This window comes from Neodiprion virginianus, chromosome 3, assembly GCF_021901495.1.
Source record: "Neodiprion virginianus isolate iyNeoVirg1 chromosome 3, iyNeoVirg1.1, whole genome shotgun sequence".
Taxonomy (NCBI): Eukaryota; Metazoa; Arthropoda; class Insecta; order Hymenoptera; family Diprionidae; genus Neodiprion; species Neodiprion virginianus.
In genome coordinates this window covers 14,157,410-14,174,241 of record NC_060879.1, presented here as the reverse complement: position 1 = coordinate 14,174,241, position 16,832 = coordinate 14,157,410, and the positions used below count along the sequence as shown (strand labels likewise).

General features: G+C 39.3%; 1 protein-coding gene across 1 annotated transcript in view; it reads right to left on the bottom strand.

The window, feature by feature from the left end:
- LOC124300690 (glutamate receptor ionotropic, NMDA 2B) overlaps positions 1–16,832 on the bottom strand; it is a 1,918,249-nt gene that overhangs the window by 572,074 nt on the left and 1,329,343 nt on the right. The gene's annotated exons all lie outside the window — the stretch shown is intronic.

The following is a 16,832-nucleotide window of genomic DNA, read 5'->3' as shown; positions in this document are numbered from 1 at the left end:
TAGCATATATAGCCCATTGGCACGAGTCACAAGCTATGATTTTGAACACGTGTAAAGGAAAGTGTAATTCAACAAGTTATAATTTATAGATTTTTTGGCCTTCAGGTCATTTGACGAAAGCAGGTCAAATTCAGAGGGCTCAGTCAGAATACCAACACTTTTATTTTGTTTGCACAACTAATCAGGAAGAATAAATGACAGTTGAATTAAACCCACATAGCATTAAATATTTATTGTACATATTTTACATGTTCCTAAAAAAAATATCAAGATGTACTGCAACACTGTTGTTTTGCATCAATCTGTTATCAGTGTTACTAAACGCAGCAAATCTATGTAATGCGCTATAGCGTGTGCATCAAACATCACTGACGAGGACAACTATCGCAAAATATCGTCAATGCGAACCACTCCCGCAGCGGGGTAGAACAAGAACCTGGAACATTCTTCCGAAAACACCAAAGGTCATATAGATAAACAGTACACCACTCCAACGAGAAAATAAATGCCTCTTCACGTTCCGTGTACAGAGCCACGTATGAAATTGGGACAGATTCCGAATAGAGATGTCTTCTCGGCCAGGTGCCGAATTATATTAACATGCGTCACTGTCGCTAGATGACCAGGTGATGGCGTACATGACAGCGTGTCAAAGTACAGCAGCAGCCTCCCGCCACCGACGACTAATTGGTCTGGTGTCGATTTACCACTTCAACTATTCACTAGACGATGCATTACCCAGCTGACGCAGTGAGGGACAAGCTATCATGGCAAACCATGATGTGTTTTGGACAACTAGGACATGATCACCCAAGTGCTTATAGACACCCAGCGCGAGGTTTCTGTTGTAGTGACCGCAGGCGCGATCTACAGGGACCCGATCGTACAGGGAGTTTAAGCAGCAAAACGTCTGAGCAATTTCTTCTCCTCAGCGTGCCACAATTCATCCCTTTACACAAGATAATATTACATCGTACTTCACCTTACTTAAGAGACTACCGCAAAAAGAGGAATCCCAAAAATTGACACGTGGTTTATCAGACTGATCCCACAGCGAGGGGCCATGTGAAGCATCGGCGAATTCACCGTGATCATCACGATCGCCGATTACGTCAACCTTGTTTGTCGCCGACAGCTCTACGTTTCACACGTATCTCTTTGTCTCTCACTCAGCTCAGCATTGTACTCTTCGGCGATTCTATTCAGTTATAGCAGTTGTTCAGTATAATCTCTTAATTATCTTCTGTACTTCGATTTTCTTTTGCCTCTTCTCTTTTTTTGTTTCTCCTATTTTGAGGAAAAGGCTTTGACATTTCTCATGTGACACCAGGAATTTATTTGCAGCCGTACCATCTCTCTACTTACCTATGTGAAGTTGGCCTGCGACCTTCGAATTTTTGATAATATTTATGTCCAAAAATTGCTCCCAATTTGCTCTTAATTGCTCTCTATTTTCTATTATTTACTCACACGCGGTTTTTAAGAAAATAAAAAAAAGAAAATGCATATCGGGCAGCGGCCGTGTGTTCGCGAATTTTGGAGAATCTTAGAATTTCCGGGAAATTTGTGTACCGCTTAATTGCTCCTCAATTGCTGTTAATTGCTCCGTAATTTTTATTATTTGCTCCCTCATGGTTTTTGAGAAAATCCAAAAAAAATGTTGCTGGTACCGTAAGTCGGTAACTTTTCGAGTAAAATGGCGCCATATATGTACCAATGTTGGTGACAATACGTTCGTTAATCCACCGAAACAGGATAAGCTCTAAATTGCTCCTTATTTACTCCTTGTTACTTCATTATTTCAATCAATTGCTTCCGCATTGTTTGCGAATAAATTAGAAACAAACGAAACAAGGATTTTCTAAAGGCCAAGTATGGTCGAATTCATTTTGATATATCTCTTTGACGAATTGAAATGTGATTCCACATGAAAATCATATTAGCTTAACCAGATGTTATAAGTTTTTCGAAACTATCTATCCACTAAAAGAAGTCATGTCTATAGCAGAAACGAAAAGCATTCATAGCAAATATCTTGACATTAAACTGTAACTTTGCAAAAATGTAAAAAATGCGAATCTCCATGGGTGGATGACATTGGAAATAAATTTATTTAGAAATTGTCTGGCAACTAGATTTTGTACCTGGATGTACTTTGTAATAAAATACTTGAGTGTAAAGGGGTCCCAGATGCTTGGGTGCAAATAGAAGCTAGAATGATATATGAAAACGAAAATAAGCTAGACCGCAGCAACTATCGGACAATGTGATTGTCAAACTCAATAGTGAAGATACTTACGCCGATACTCTGCGTTAGACTCATTAAGCAGTGTGAGTCGGACAAAATGTTTCTTGGATTACAATTGGGATTCAGGCAGGCCCGAGGCTGTATGAAAAATAAATTTACCTCAAATGCTATCATAGATATCCGTCTGGGACGCAAGGGTGGTAAGATCTGTAGATTATTAGCAGACTTTGGAAGAGCAACTGACGTTCTCTCACACTCAAAATTGCGACTGAAGCTGCATGCAAAACGAATCAGCTTGAAACTTCGAAAATTCTAGTGAATTCATATTCAAAAGCTTCAATGCACTTAAAGGGAGAGAGCGAGACTTCTCAGCCTAATGACGTTACGAGGGAGGTCTTGCAAAGAAAAATACTAAGTCCTCTAAGATTCGCCTTGCTCCTAACAGATATCGACTACTTTTTAGCAGCTGAAGGCGTCAAAGGAAATATTTATGCTAGCATACGCAGGTGACATTGTCCTCTTCGCGGATACCAGTAGGTATTATTACAAGAAACGTATTGAAGTATGAAGGAAAATACTGCAAACTAAATTGTTTAGAACTGAATATCGATAGAAGAAGAAGAATACTCTTTCAGAAAGAAGGACATGTTTGTAAGAACAAACTTGCCCCTTTCCGGTGTGGCAAGGCAATGATGGAAGTAGTTAGTTTATGCTGATTTCCGTTGAGTTAGTGTTGGCATGTACGTCTGAGTTATATGTTGTGATGTGGATTTTTCTTGTACCTCGGTCACTCGGAGAAATAACTGGGAACTTACCGCGTACACAATACTTTGGCGGCCCGCAATGTAAGCTGAAAAACTGTATCTTCTAAAAGATATCGCAAGATTCTGTTGGACGTCTGGCGTGATTAACACGCCTCGAAATCGTTAATTCGCTGAACCTCGGTAATTTACTCGATAGCTCAGTACCGCAGAGAGGGGATGGATAATTTTTGGGAGAGAGAGCGAGACTCGACAACAACACGTTAATTAATAATAATAAAATAAAATAACATATTTTACGATATCAATAATACAATAACCACAAAAAAAGGATAATTCAATACTCGCTCTTCGCGATCCCGAAAAAAAAATGAACCATCAGAACTGAGAAAAACCGACTATACGAGAAACCTCAAGCCTACGTGCGCTAGTCGCATCCTCAATACTAAACAATAGAACAAAACGAAAAACAAAATCTGACTCGACGTGCTAACCGCGATCGTCCTCTACCTACTACAGCGCTAAACGCTAACTTAACAATAAACCCCTTGACAAATAAAAAAAAAATATAGAAACGCAACCTTACGCAACGTGCTACCCGCGATCGTCCTCTACGAGATACAGCGCTAATCGCCAGACTATAATGATAAGCCATCAACTCAATTATTAACTGTCCAACCGTTGATCGGTGTGCCGATCTAAATCGTAATCGAAATATATTCGTGAAGAATTGCCAGCACGTACCGCTTCGCAGCCACACCGAGAACTAGCCAACACCAGTCTCGGCCATGACGCACTCACAATATAACTTTTTTTTTTCAATTCCGAGACACAACTGTCGTGAGCTGTCGCGAGCTGTCGCCAGGACTCAAGTGAAGAGCTTCGCTGATCGGAGCTGAAAATCTGAACATACTTCGAACATATGCGCTTATCAGTCGCGAAAAATTCTCCCGATCTAATTGATTTTCGCTTTACGGAATTCTTATAGCCTAACCTATCGCGATCGTTGTCTTCCGCTGTCGCGGAACACTGATTGGCTGTCTGTTTCTCCGGTGTTCAATTGTTTAGCAGTGGCGTGATGACGAGTTCGTGAGGCTGAATAACGTCAGCATGGCGAGGGGAGGCTACGGCTCGCCGGCCACCAATGGGAGTCTCGTCGGCCTTGGTTTCCTCGCGGCAGAGCTTTACGTTAGCGCTCTCTCCGTAGCTTCGTGTGATGTCAGTAGTATAGATATAAGAGTTCTTACCCCGAAAATAGCGGCGTCCCGGCAGAGTAGCCCCCATTCCTACCTCACCGACAGTCGATATGTTACCGCTGCGATGGTAAGCCTTACCTACGATATTTTTATCGACTAAAGCGTTAACATAGATTGCGCTACTTGTATTTTTGCTCGATTTTAACGGGAGACAGTTTGACAATGAAATTTTTGTGTTGTTGGATGAGCAGCCATTTCGATGTTTTCGCCGGGGGATGAGCAGACACTTCAAATTGTTACCGTGAGATGGCGCAACTTTTTACACCGAAATTGTTACCTCCTACCTTACCGACAGTTGGTGTTACTGGGTGTTGCCACAGGTTTGTCGCATGTGGCGCCCCACCGCATTATCGATCAATAGATTTTCCACCGATCGACTCTGCGTTGTTTCCAATGCTCGCCGCAGGATGGCTACTTTTTTCATCATGTGGTTGAATGAAATAGAACGTTTCCAAGAAGGTGTCGGAACTCGAAATTGGGGAGGTCTATGACGTCACTGGGCTACGAATGATCAAAAAAAAAATTCGGGGTACGCGTTCTGGCGACGGTCGAGGAAGAATAGAACGGCTTCTTACCACCGAGAATCGCGAGGGTTCTACAAGAATATTCTGATCAGCTGGCTGAAATGTGTAACACGACAGGGGAAAATTGTCTGCAAATGAAATACCATGGTGGGGAATTCAAATAGTTTGCATTTTCATGCAGTTATGTACCGTAAATAATCTATGTTATTCGCTCGACTTCTATAAAATTCGTCCGCGAGGGGATAAAAACGGGTATGTGGGAAATAGAATAGTCAGTCTTCTACCAGCAGTATTTAAGAAAAATCAAACTCAACATTTTCCCTTCTCAACATGATGATGATTCTAGACGCGCAACGTTTCATAGGCCATAGCAAGAAGTTTGTACTTAAGGAAGTCGCATTCATCGACGTAAGCGGGCCGGGTCTGGGTTACATCATTTTCAAGCCACTCTGTGATTTGGCAAGCTTACCGCTTGAATGTAGAGCTACTAATGCCTGGTTAACACACAATCACCACCGAATGCTGGCAACAAATCTCAAGAGGATGTACCGAAGATTGTGAGAAAAATGGTGAGAAATGTGCGTTACGTATACATCAAAGGGGAGGAGAAGCATGGTTGACGGAGATCCTCGATGGTACAATAAGGGTTAACAATATGGAAGATTTGCACATCACACCCCCTGCACTGGAAAAATTGAGACATATGATAGCGGCACCCTGGCATGACTTAAACCATGGATACTTCCCGTCGAATAATATTTGGAAGCATGCAGAGAAAGGATCGATTTGGTACGATGACAACCTCGAATACGTCCCGGCATACAACTGCGCCTTTGAAAACGTGCAGAGACCGAGGAGTTGGTATTTGAAGGAGTGTACCGGCTCTCTCGAGAAATCCTTTCGTCGGTTCAAAGAATTAGACGGCTTAAGGGCGATGATATCTGAAGATATAGCTTTTTTTCCAAAAGAATTCATCTACACGTTCGCATCAAATACCGTCAATGAGGGTTTTTTTCCCTATGAATACCTCGATCGTTGGGGGAAACTCGATGAAACGCGATTACCTGCAAAGAAGCATTTCTACTCACACCTCTGCGATGCGAATATTTCAGACGCCGATTATGAGCACGCCTAAATTGTTTGGAGGAAATCTCATTCAAAGTCATTGGGGGACTATTCAGATTTATATTTGAAGACAAATGTTCTCTTGTTTGCCGATATTTTTCAAAATTTCTGAGCCAGCTGCTTCAAAAAATATAATTTAGATCCGTCGCACTACTACACAGCGCCGGGACTTGCTTTTGATGCAATGCTTGAACATACTAAAGTAAATTGACAACTTTTAGACGACCCTGAAATGGTGTTATTTATTGAAAGAAGCATTCGAAGCGGTATAGCACAATGTTCCAATCGACACGTTCAGGCCAATAACAGCATTATGGGAAAAGATTTTGATCCTAGTAACGTGGAATCATATCTCATGTATTTTGACGTAAACAATCTATACTGCGCGGCTATGAGTGCACATTTACCGATCAGTTCGTTTGAGTGGGAGAATAATCACATCGATATATCAACTCACCGGACGATTCACCGATCGGTTACGTCTTGAAGGTGGATTCAGACTACCCTATAGATCCCCATGAGGATCACGAAGATTTACCCCTTTCTCCTGAGCATTACATACCTCCAGGTGGTAAAAGCGTTGAACTCATCACCACCCTTCACATTAAAAACAAAGTATGTATTGCACTATAGAAATTTAAAGCAGTGTTTCAGTTTAGGATTGAAATTAACGCAGGTGCATGGAATTATAAAGTTTGTACAATCTCCATGGCTTGAGTCTTACATCACTCTCAAACACCGACATGCGCCAGCAGTCTAGGAACGAGTTTGAGAAAAACTTTTATAAACTCATGAATAACGCGGTGTTTGGCAAGACTATGGAGAATGTGTGAAATCACAAACGAGTTAAATTGGTCACAAAATGGGAGGGAAGAGGTGGTGCGAGAACGCTTATTGCCCGAGCAAACTTTCACAGCTGCACCGTATTTGACGCGGATATGGTTATCATTGAAATAAATAGTGTCAAAGTTCACTTCACTAAGCCTATATACATTGGCGCCGCAATCCTATATCTATCCAAAATCATACTCTACGATTTTCATTATAATTATATCAAAACCAACTTTTCGAACAAACAAGCCGAATTGATGTACACCGACACCGACAGCCTTTTTTACCAATTCAATGTGCCTAATATCTATGATATCGTCAAACGTGATGTCGACGCAATGTTTGACACTTCTAACTATCCTCCCGACAATGTGTACGGTATTCTGCTTAAAAACAAGAAACGTCTGGGCCTGATGAAGGATGAGAACAACGGCAAAATTATGTTCAACTTCATTGAATTACGAGCGAAACTGTACACATTTACCACCATGGGTGAGGACGAAAAGAAACACATTAACGACATCAAAGTGAGCAAACGTGTCAAGGGTATCAAGAGTTCAACGTTAAATACAATCACATTTGACTATTATATAAGCGCTGTCTGTTGGCTGACAAAGAGTTGGCCCGTCCACAACGCCCAATACGTAGCAAAAAACACCAAGTTAGCACCATTGTACAGAAAAAATTGTTTCTGAGCTGGCAAGATGACAAGCGGTAATTGATAACAGGACAGACCAGCACCGTAACTTAAGGGTTTGCCGCTGCCCCCCAATAGCTATAGGGTAGAACTGTAAGCATATGGAACTGCTGCAAATATTTACGTTTGACACCTCGGACGACCAATCATCAGGCAGAGACGTTTCTTCATCAATACGATATTGGGCGGATCGAAGTTTCAAAATGTGAATACCATGTGGATTCATATATTCAACAATTATTCATTTATCATTAATATATCGAACAATTATTCATATTTATGCGTTCACCACGAAAAAAGTTGTCGGAAAATGAACAAAAGTTTTCAGAGAATAAAAATAGTTTTCAAAAAACTTTTGTGCCATTCGATTAACCCCTAAAAAAAGTTTTCAGAAAATGAAAAAAGTTTTTCAGAAACGAAGAAAGTTTTCAGAAAATGAAAAAAAGTATTCCAGGAAATAAAATATGTATCAATCGTATGGAAAAATTTCAGACTATTATTATTATCATTTTTATAGTAACGGGTATGACACATATGTGTACAAAAAGGAATAAATGTGGAAATATTTCTATAATCAAATATTTAATTGTGTTTTGTTTTAGCGAGATCTCACAAGGAAACTGTGGGTAGAGTGGATGCGAGAAAACATGCGACGGAAGTAGAGAATGACTTTGATAACACACGTTTGTAGGAGAGACCAACTTTTATTCAGAAACACGTGCTAATGGTTCGATTGTCCTCGAGGGACACTGCCCGCTGGTCACTGCTCTCGTTTGAACGACGAGAGCGAGAGTTGCTGCGAGTGTGTATACATGAATTGTAGTGTGTGTGAGTGTATGTGTTTGCTTGAGGTGAGAACGCAATGTAAACAGAAGACGGCTGTTTCGGAACCGTTACGAATGCATGAGAAATAAGAATTCCTATATTTGGATATGGCAAATTTAGAAACGCTCGAGATAATTTGTCTTTTGCCGGAACAAATTGTAATTCTGAAAATACATACAAATCATGTAACATGTCTGTTTTATTCATTCAACTAATGTGTGAACTATCAAAAACCAACCTGTTTACATAGAGCTGATTCCCTGGTTTGTGTAATACTTTCTCTAGGAGGTAGCCGTCGGGGTATTTTACTTGACTGTTTTTGATATTCGCTAAGTTTGTGCGTCGGTGGATTGGTATTTTTCACTTCACTCACGGTGAATATTTCCGTTGTCCAATTGGGTGTACAGCCTTTTTCGAAGACATTCTTGCACTTGCTAAGTCGAACTCGATCGCCTACTTTGAATTTCCGCTTCCGATTACTTCGTTTGATTTGCTGAGGCTTGTATATGCTTCGATAAAGTTATTTTTCATTGTCCGTGTCGACATCCACCGGTTTCATCTGAATCGTACGATGCTTGATGTTGTTGTAGGACTTCATTGAATCACCCAAAATATCAGTCCACTTTTGAGATCCTTGGAGAGTAAGCCGCTTCCACATTTTATCGTTGAATGTTCGATTAAAACGTTCGCATATCGACGCCTTGAATGTCAAATACATGTTGATATTGTGCTGCTTCATGAGGGCTTTGAATTCGCTGTTGTGAAATTCTTTGCCTTGATCAACGTGTAGATGTGTCGATATACGGTTCTGCGTCAGTACAGATTTCATAGCATCAGTCACATCTTTCTCACTCTTGGACTTTATCGGCACCGCCTACGCGTACTTGGAGAATATATCGATGATTGTTAGTGTGTATTTGTATCCCTTGTTGTGCGACCTGTTTTCCATCTTGTCAACGAGATCAGCTTGCCAGGTCACATCCAGTCTACGCACATCTACGAACCGCCGTGGATAGTTCATCCACTATTGTCGTTTTCATGTCTCCGTCACTCACTCGCTGCTCCTCCATAGGTTCCAGTGTCGGCGTTCGCAGGGAGTTCATGTATCAAATGGGCGTATTGGTTCACGTTTATGCTTTATATATATATATACATATATATATATTTAATAAAGTTCCTGGACGTGTATACCGAGACAATCTCTTGAAACTATACATACAATGCGCATGCGCGAGTTTTATCGGCTTCTCAGGCAGGCTGGCCACTCCGAGTTTCAGCTGTCAAACTCTGTTTCTGGCAGCGATGTAGTTCATACGAATTTTTGAGGTTAGAATCTCAAACAGTCGAGGCAGTGACTCGGAAAGTTGATGCTCTTTGAAAATTGGCTTGATTCGACTGAAATGAGAAATCTGTTTGAATGTTGGGTGCTTGGCGCAGAAACGCAGTAGGTAGGTGGGAACACGTTATTTGATCACTTTTATTATTTCGTACATTAGAAATAACAAAGAAATTTTTTTCTTTCAACAGGTGATACGGCCAAAATAATTACATCTCTAATATTGACTATTATCTGCTTATTCAATTTATCACACGTACAAAGATCATCGTGACTTTCAAGAAACTATGCAACTTTCTCACTCTCTTGTGATTTCAGGCAGTAATATTGAATTTTCTCACTTTTGAAAATGAGATATTAATGTCTTTTTATTGGTTATTTGTCTAATTAATCTAATTAATGGTTTAAACCGAGCGTTTAAGAAATTTGAATATGTCACTATCTGTAACAGAACTGTGAATCTTTTTTTTCTCGAAAATAGTTCAACAAAATTTACAAATAGTCGATAGCACCGGCACACAAAAAAAAAAATTCTCTGTACTTTTGACCGGACCCATCCATCTCTATGTATTTTGACCCGCTGAATCCGAATCCGAGGTCCGTTTTACCCCTATACCCTCAGATTTCGCGAAAACTTTGAAAAACCGAAAAAATAACGAAAATTGGCAGTTTTCGTGATATAAAAAATTCTGCGGAGCTGAACTAAGCATGATTTTCATGTTTTTTAATCCGTTGAATACGAATACAAAGTTTACATAGACCATAAACTGTTTTAAATGCAAGAAAATTGCAAAAAATTCTTAAATACTCCAAAAAATCTAGTTATTGTGATGAAAAAAAATTGTATGCAGCTAGATCAATGATGATTTTCATGTATTATGATCCGCTGAATATAAATCTGAATGTTAATTAGTCCGTTGAGCCGACAAAGTTTGAAAAAATTGCGAAAAACCGAAAAAATTGCATAAAATCATGATAAACCGAAACTATCGGGATGAAAAAAATTTTTTGGACTCAGATTGAGTATGATTTTCATGTATTTTGATCCACTGAATCTGAATCTGAAGTTTTTTGTCCCATTAACGTTTCAAAATTTTTAAAAATCTGAAAAAACCAAAAAAATTGGGAAAATTGCAGTTATAAATATAAGAAAAAATCTATAGATCTATAGATCTATATAAACTCAAAAAACCAAAAAAATTGTAAAAATTGCAGTTATAAATATAAGAAAAAATCTATAGATCTATTTCCAATTTTTTTGGTTTTGTGAGACTTTTTAAAATTTTGAAACGTTAATGGGACAAAAAAAACTTCAGATTCAGATTCAGTGGAAAAAATACATGAAACTCATACTCAATCTGAATCCAAAAATTTTTTTTCATCTCGATAGTTTCGGTTTTTCATGATTTTATGCAATTTCTTTCGGTTTTTCGCAATTTTTTCAAACTTTGTCGGCTCAACGGACTAATTAACATTCAGATTTATATTCAGCGGATCATAATACATGAAAATCATCATTGATCTAGCTGCATACAATTTTTTTTCATCACAATAACTAGATTTTTTGGAGTATTTAAGAATTTTTTGGAATTTTCTTGCATTTAAAACAGTTTATGGTCTATGTAAACTTTGTATTCGTATTCAACGGATTAAAAAACATGAAAATCATGCTTAGTTCAGCTCCGCAGAATTTTTTATATCACGAAAACTGCCAATTTTCGTTATTTTTTCGGTTTTTCAAAGTTTTCTCGAAATCTGAGGGTATAGGGGTAAAACGGACCTCGGATTCGGATTCAGCGGGTCAAAATACATAGAGATGGATGGGTCCGGTCAAAAGTACAGAGAATTTTTTTTTTTTGTGTGCCGGTGTAGTCAATGTATTTTTTACGATCAATAAATTATTGCTACTACTATTGAAAATTTTCCAATAATTATCAAAGTTTATTTTGCAAATTTTCAATGATGTTCGATTAAATAAATGAAGGGAACCTAATACTAAAATTGAAAATTCAAGTAATATTAGATTTATTACAATGATATCTGTATTTCATGTTAGTGCGGTTCGAAACAAAGAAAATCCAATCGGAAGCGTAGAACTCAGGAACATAGATCACATTCTGTGACAAAAGTTGAAAATCAACTTTCTCAAAATGCGCCTTAACGTCACAATTAGCTTCAAGGACAATCATGTTTTAGAATAATGTCAGAACATTATTACGAGGATATTGACTTATCGGATTCAAGGTTGTGTCCCTTGTTCCATCAAAATAAATAAATATCTAATTTTTAACCGAGTTCACGAAGATTTTTTTCGAAATAATGTAATCCGATACAATATCTTGTTCATAGTCCTCCGAACATCACCTTGTAACAATGGTATTTGGAAAGAGTCCCTTTGTTGCAGGAACCATTATAAAGTTCTTGGTTTTCAATTCGTGCTACCGAATAACTTCTGCGTTTCAGGTCCCATTTCCAATCTCAACATGAGATTTTTTTTTGCTACAGACAATGCTAACATGAAACGCAGAAATAATTGTGGTATATGGAGATTCACAAGCTTTCAGTCTTAGCGTAGGACCATATAAAAGGTGTAAATTAGAATTTGGTTTTAAATTATCGTGCAACTAGCTAGCCAGATGACACCGTCAACTGAGATTAACTTTAAAGACATTTTTGACTGAAGTTATTCGACAATTCTAGATTTAGATTGATTCAGTTTGCCTAGCAAAATTCAACCCTACAATCTAATTAAGGACTTGGAAAACTATTGATCTGAATTTAATGCCAAAGAGAGTAGAAGTAAGCTTTAAAATAAGATAGCATATTAAATGGTATAAAGTTTGAAAAACAATGCTGTTCAATAATAATGCTTGAATGACAATGGTGCACAGAATGATTCCTCGGTAGAATGAATTGGCAGGAACGGTTAAGTAACAAACTTATCGCTATTGGCTCGATCAAAGTAAAATGATCCGATATTCAGCCATTATGATCTGTAGTATATCCCGCTCTTCAATTTTGCCTCAACTGATGTTAAGAAGGTGGCGATGGCCTGATGAAATTCACTCTGGCACCTGATGTCTGACGGAACAACTAGGTTCAATGATTGCACCGCTCGAGAAACCAGGATCCTTGCCACCTAAAAGTTTTGACCATCAGGTAAGGCATGATTTTCCTCGTGTGAATCAAAGTTTAACCTTCGAGCCTGCTGAAAAAATAACAAATTTTATCATTGAATCCATGTTAAAATATTGTAATAGTCAAAGATCACGTAATTATAAATTTACCTACATGCTTCCATGCCTGACAAATTTAGTCCCGCTTTGACAATGAATTATTTCGTACCTGAAAATATTAGAAACTATTATTATCAGACAAGATCTTTTGGTATTTTTGGGTACAACTAATTTCCAATAAAATGCACAATACATAAATCGTAAATGAGACGCATTTTTAATTTCATGTAAATGAAGAATCTGTTCACAATAAACGTTGTTTTTACTTACCTACCTTTGTTTGTCCAGACTCCCACTTGTTAACGCCATTTCTCATTGAATTTCAGATTTCTTCTTTTAATAAATAACATCCAATTTCCGTATCATTTGATATTTGCTTTTCCGTTGAATTCTTTATTGCCTCGGTTGAATATTTTCCAATATCGACCACGGTATTGCTGAACGATACTATTCTTCTTATTCACGCTACTTAAAAATAAACAGCAGCATAACCTCAATTCACGGCTTTACGCGCGAGAGATTTACAGTTTTGGTTTCATTTCGTGTACGCCCTGCTCAGCAGCCGAAAACGTCGCCGCGGGGCGATTTCAGCGACCAATGAGATTGAATTATTTGGCGCATGCGCATTGTATGTATAGTTTCAAGAGATTGTCCCGGTATACGGCTGAAGAAAATTCATCGATGAAAGTGTGATTCTGATCCATTAAATATTTTAGAGCGTCCTGATGTTTCACAGCTTCACAATACGTGACCTCATCTTTTTTTCCCCTGGACGATTAATAAAACGTATATTGTAACCATGTCAATCTAACATCCATATTTTTTATTAACTGTAACGCGAGGTGGATATGTGAAGAAATCATTCCATCGATCGCATTCAGCTTCTTAGTATTCGCTTTCAGCCGCTTATCATTGTCAATGATTCTCAGCTCACTATCGCCGGCCATGATCTCCAGAGCAACAATCTCAGCCTCTGAAGTGTCGATTTTGGTTTTAAGTACACCGCACACATTCCGCATGATATTCTCTAGAGTAATAACTGCCTGCTGCAAAACACTCGCCATGAATTTCCTAGAAGCAGCATCGTTGTACTGTTGTGGGCCGGCTATGTTACATAATCGTTTACCGTCCAGATCATACTGATTATCGGGAATGATTTTGAATGCAATGCCTGGAGGTCCACGAATAAATTTTCTACTCCTACCACGCTCCGAATGTCGCCCAAGTATGTCTATGCTCATCACTGGACGGTCACTGAACAAATGATGATTCTACATTGATATGCTGCTAATAAACAATTCAAGCTTCCCTCAACTTTTCAATGATGGCGACTATTTCGTTGGAGTGGCTGGTATTGCCTGCAGCCTGCGACGCCATGAGTAGTCGAAGACAGTGTACAATTTCATTCACGCAATCTTATAGTCGTGTAAGCCTTTACCTGATTTTTTTGGCGAGCTGACGTGTTGTGCGATAAAACTTCTATACCTTGCGCTTTTTGAATCGTCTCGAAGACTTCCATCGGCTTGTTAACGTTTTAAATGCGCACTTGTCATCGTTATAATTTTTATGTAATTATTCTTGTCCGCGTCATTTTCAATCGATGCATCGGGTGATTTTTGGAACAGTAATTCAAGAAATCCAGGTTTTCTCTCGTAACTTTCATCGCCCACGTTTATCACATTATCAATGAAATTGATTAGCGTATCACTAATCATCATACCGTTTGTCAACTTTCGAACACCATATGTGGTATCCAAATCCCTCTTTTTTCTTTTGCGGAACATTTTCAAATATCGCGCCACGGAATCCGTTGTTTTCTTCACCGGCGTGCTTGTAGTAGAGATTTCACCAAATTTCAGTGTTTTATCATTTGCATCCATGAAATTCCCGTCGTGCATATCCTCATCCTCCTCATCGTCATCCCCGGTACTCTCGTAATCATTTTTTCATCCTTTTTTCGTTGCAACATCCGCTAGTTACGTTTGAATTTCTTGTTTAATATGCTGCTGCTGCTGTTGTTTCGAAGTATCCGCCGATTCTTGCAACGGTGTTACTAAAGGCTTGAATACCTTCCCTATTACCTGTTCGGTTGTGTCTGTGTCCAACTTGATCGTCTTGTGCTTCCGATGTATGACATCGCATGCTTTCGATATTTCACCCAATGTATCGCTATGCTCACGAATTTTGGTACTCTTCATGTTGACCACTCAATTGTTGCCATAAAACTATGCAAGTTCACATTAGTTTATGCTTATAAAGCAGTCAAACCCCTTCATATATCTCCCCCCATTGATTTCGCTATCCTTGTCAATTACGGTAAAACTGTAATTACCATCATTCCAGCATGTCGAGCACAAGTCTTTAAATTGCTGATATGTCATGTCTATTTTCACATGATCGTTGTAGATATGTTTCAGATTCATTTCATCCTGCCGAAATAGCACGAAGAAGTTTGCATTATCACGCACCAGGTGTTTTGGAATGCGCGCACACGTTTGACTTAGATAAAATCTAACGAAATTGCGATGCCTGCCCATGCTGAAGTATGGTCTGGTATTATTTTGCTCTTCACAGGCCACTTCGTCGAAAATCATAACTGAGTTGAGACGAGCATCTTCAGGTTTGACAACCTCATCGCTCTCGCGAAACGGGAAATAACCCACACCCTGCACGAGTCCTAGTAACTTTTGCAAAAATTAATACTTTGGCTGAATAAGAGATTTCAAATAGACGTAGACATTTTTGAATCGCAATCCATTGCCGTGAGTGATGAGTGAGAGGAGAGCGTTAGTTTTATCACAATTGGATGGCCCGCAAAAAATTGCTTTGACGGTATTTGGCAGCAATTTTCCATAACGTTTTTCTATCTTTCTCTTTCCACGCCGAACCATTTTGTTGAAATTCGCGACAGGCAGATTATCAGGCTGATCTTGAAATCTCATGATGCTAGGTCAACATTACAACGAGAACTAAGATGACAGCATACACATTCATCCTGTTATAGAACTATCGTTAGATGGTGCTCGACTACGAGAAAGTGCACACGGAAAAGATGCGGTGGAGCTTTGCTAAATGAAATCATCAATCATCTCCTGGCTGCATTGCAAGTGCCGGGGTATCAGTACTGCGGACCAGGAACGAAATTGACAAAGAGGTTGGCACGGGGCGATCTGGGAATCAATCCGCTGGATGCTGTATGTAAAGACGACAATACTGCATTCACAAAGAATCAAGATATCGCAGCAAGAAATCTTACCGACAAAGTGCTCGCTGAGGAGGCGTGGAATCGCGTCTTGGCCAAGGACGCTACTGTTGGTGAAAAGGCGGTAGCCTGGGGAGTCACCAACACCATGAAAGCTGAATCTAAGCTTGGAATGGTGTTAGCTGTTAAGCGGTCGAAACTTGGAGCGGCTGCAAGAAAGAAATCTACAACAGGCGGGAAGAGTAAAAGCGGAAGAGAACAGTAAATCTCAAATCCATCCTCACAGCTGCAAAGGTTGCCATGCAACCAGGACATAAAGCTGTCGAGTTGGCGTTAGCTCGTGCTTGTGCGGCCGTTTATGGGACTGGCAAGAATGTCGTGTGCCTCACGTTTTACCTGTGCCTGATGAAATTGGTGGTATCCTACTGCTCCTCATTCCAATTTTGGCCGGTCTCAACGCTACTGCGGCTCTAGTGGGTGGTGTCGCAGTATAGCTAAAGTGGTCAACGAAGCTGATGTCAAGAAATATCGCTTGAACGAAACCAAACGCCTCAATGCAATAATGGAGACGATTTCCCTAGGCAATTATACCTGAGTCCCTACCGCAGCAACATGGGCCTGTATTTACGACCGGCAAACGACTGACAAAAGCTACCACACGGAGCTCTCGCCGACATTTATTTACGCAAATGTGCTCAAAATATGAAAATTTCATATTGTAATGTTCTATGACGTTGCAAAAAACAATAAGGATTCGTGAGCTTATTTAATGAAACAAATTGAAGGCGCAT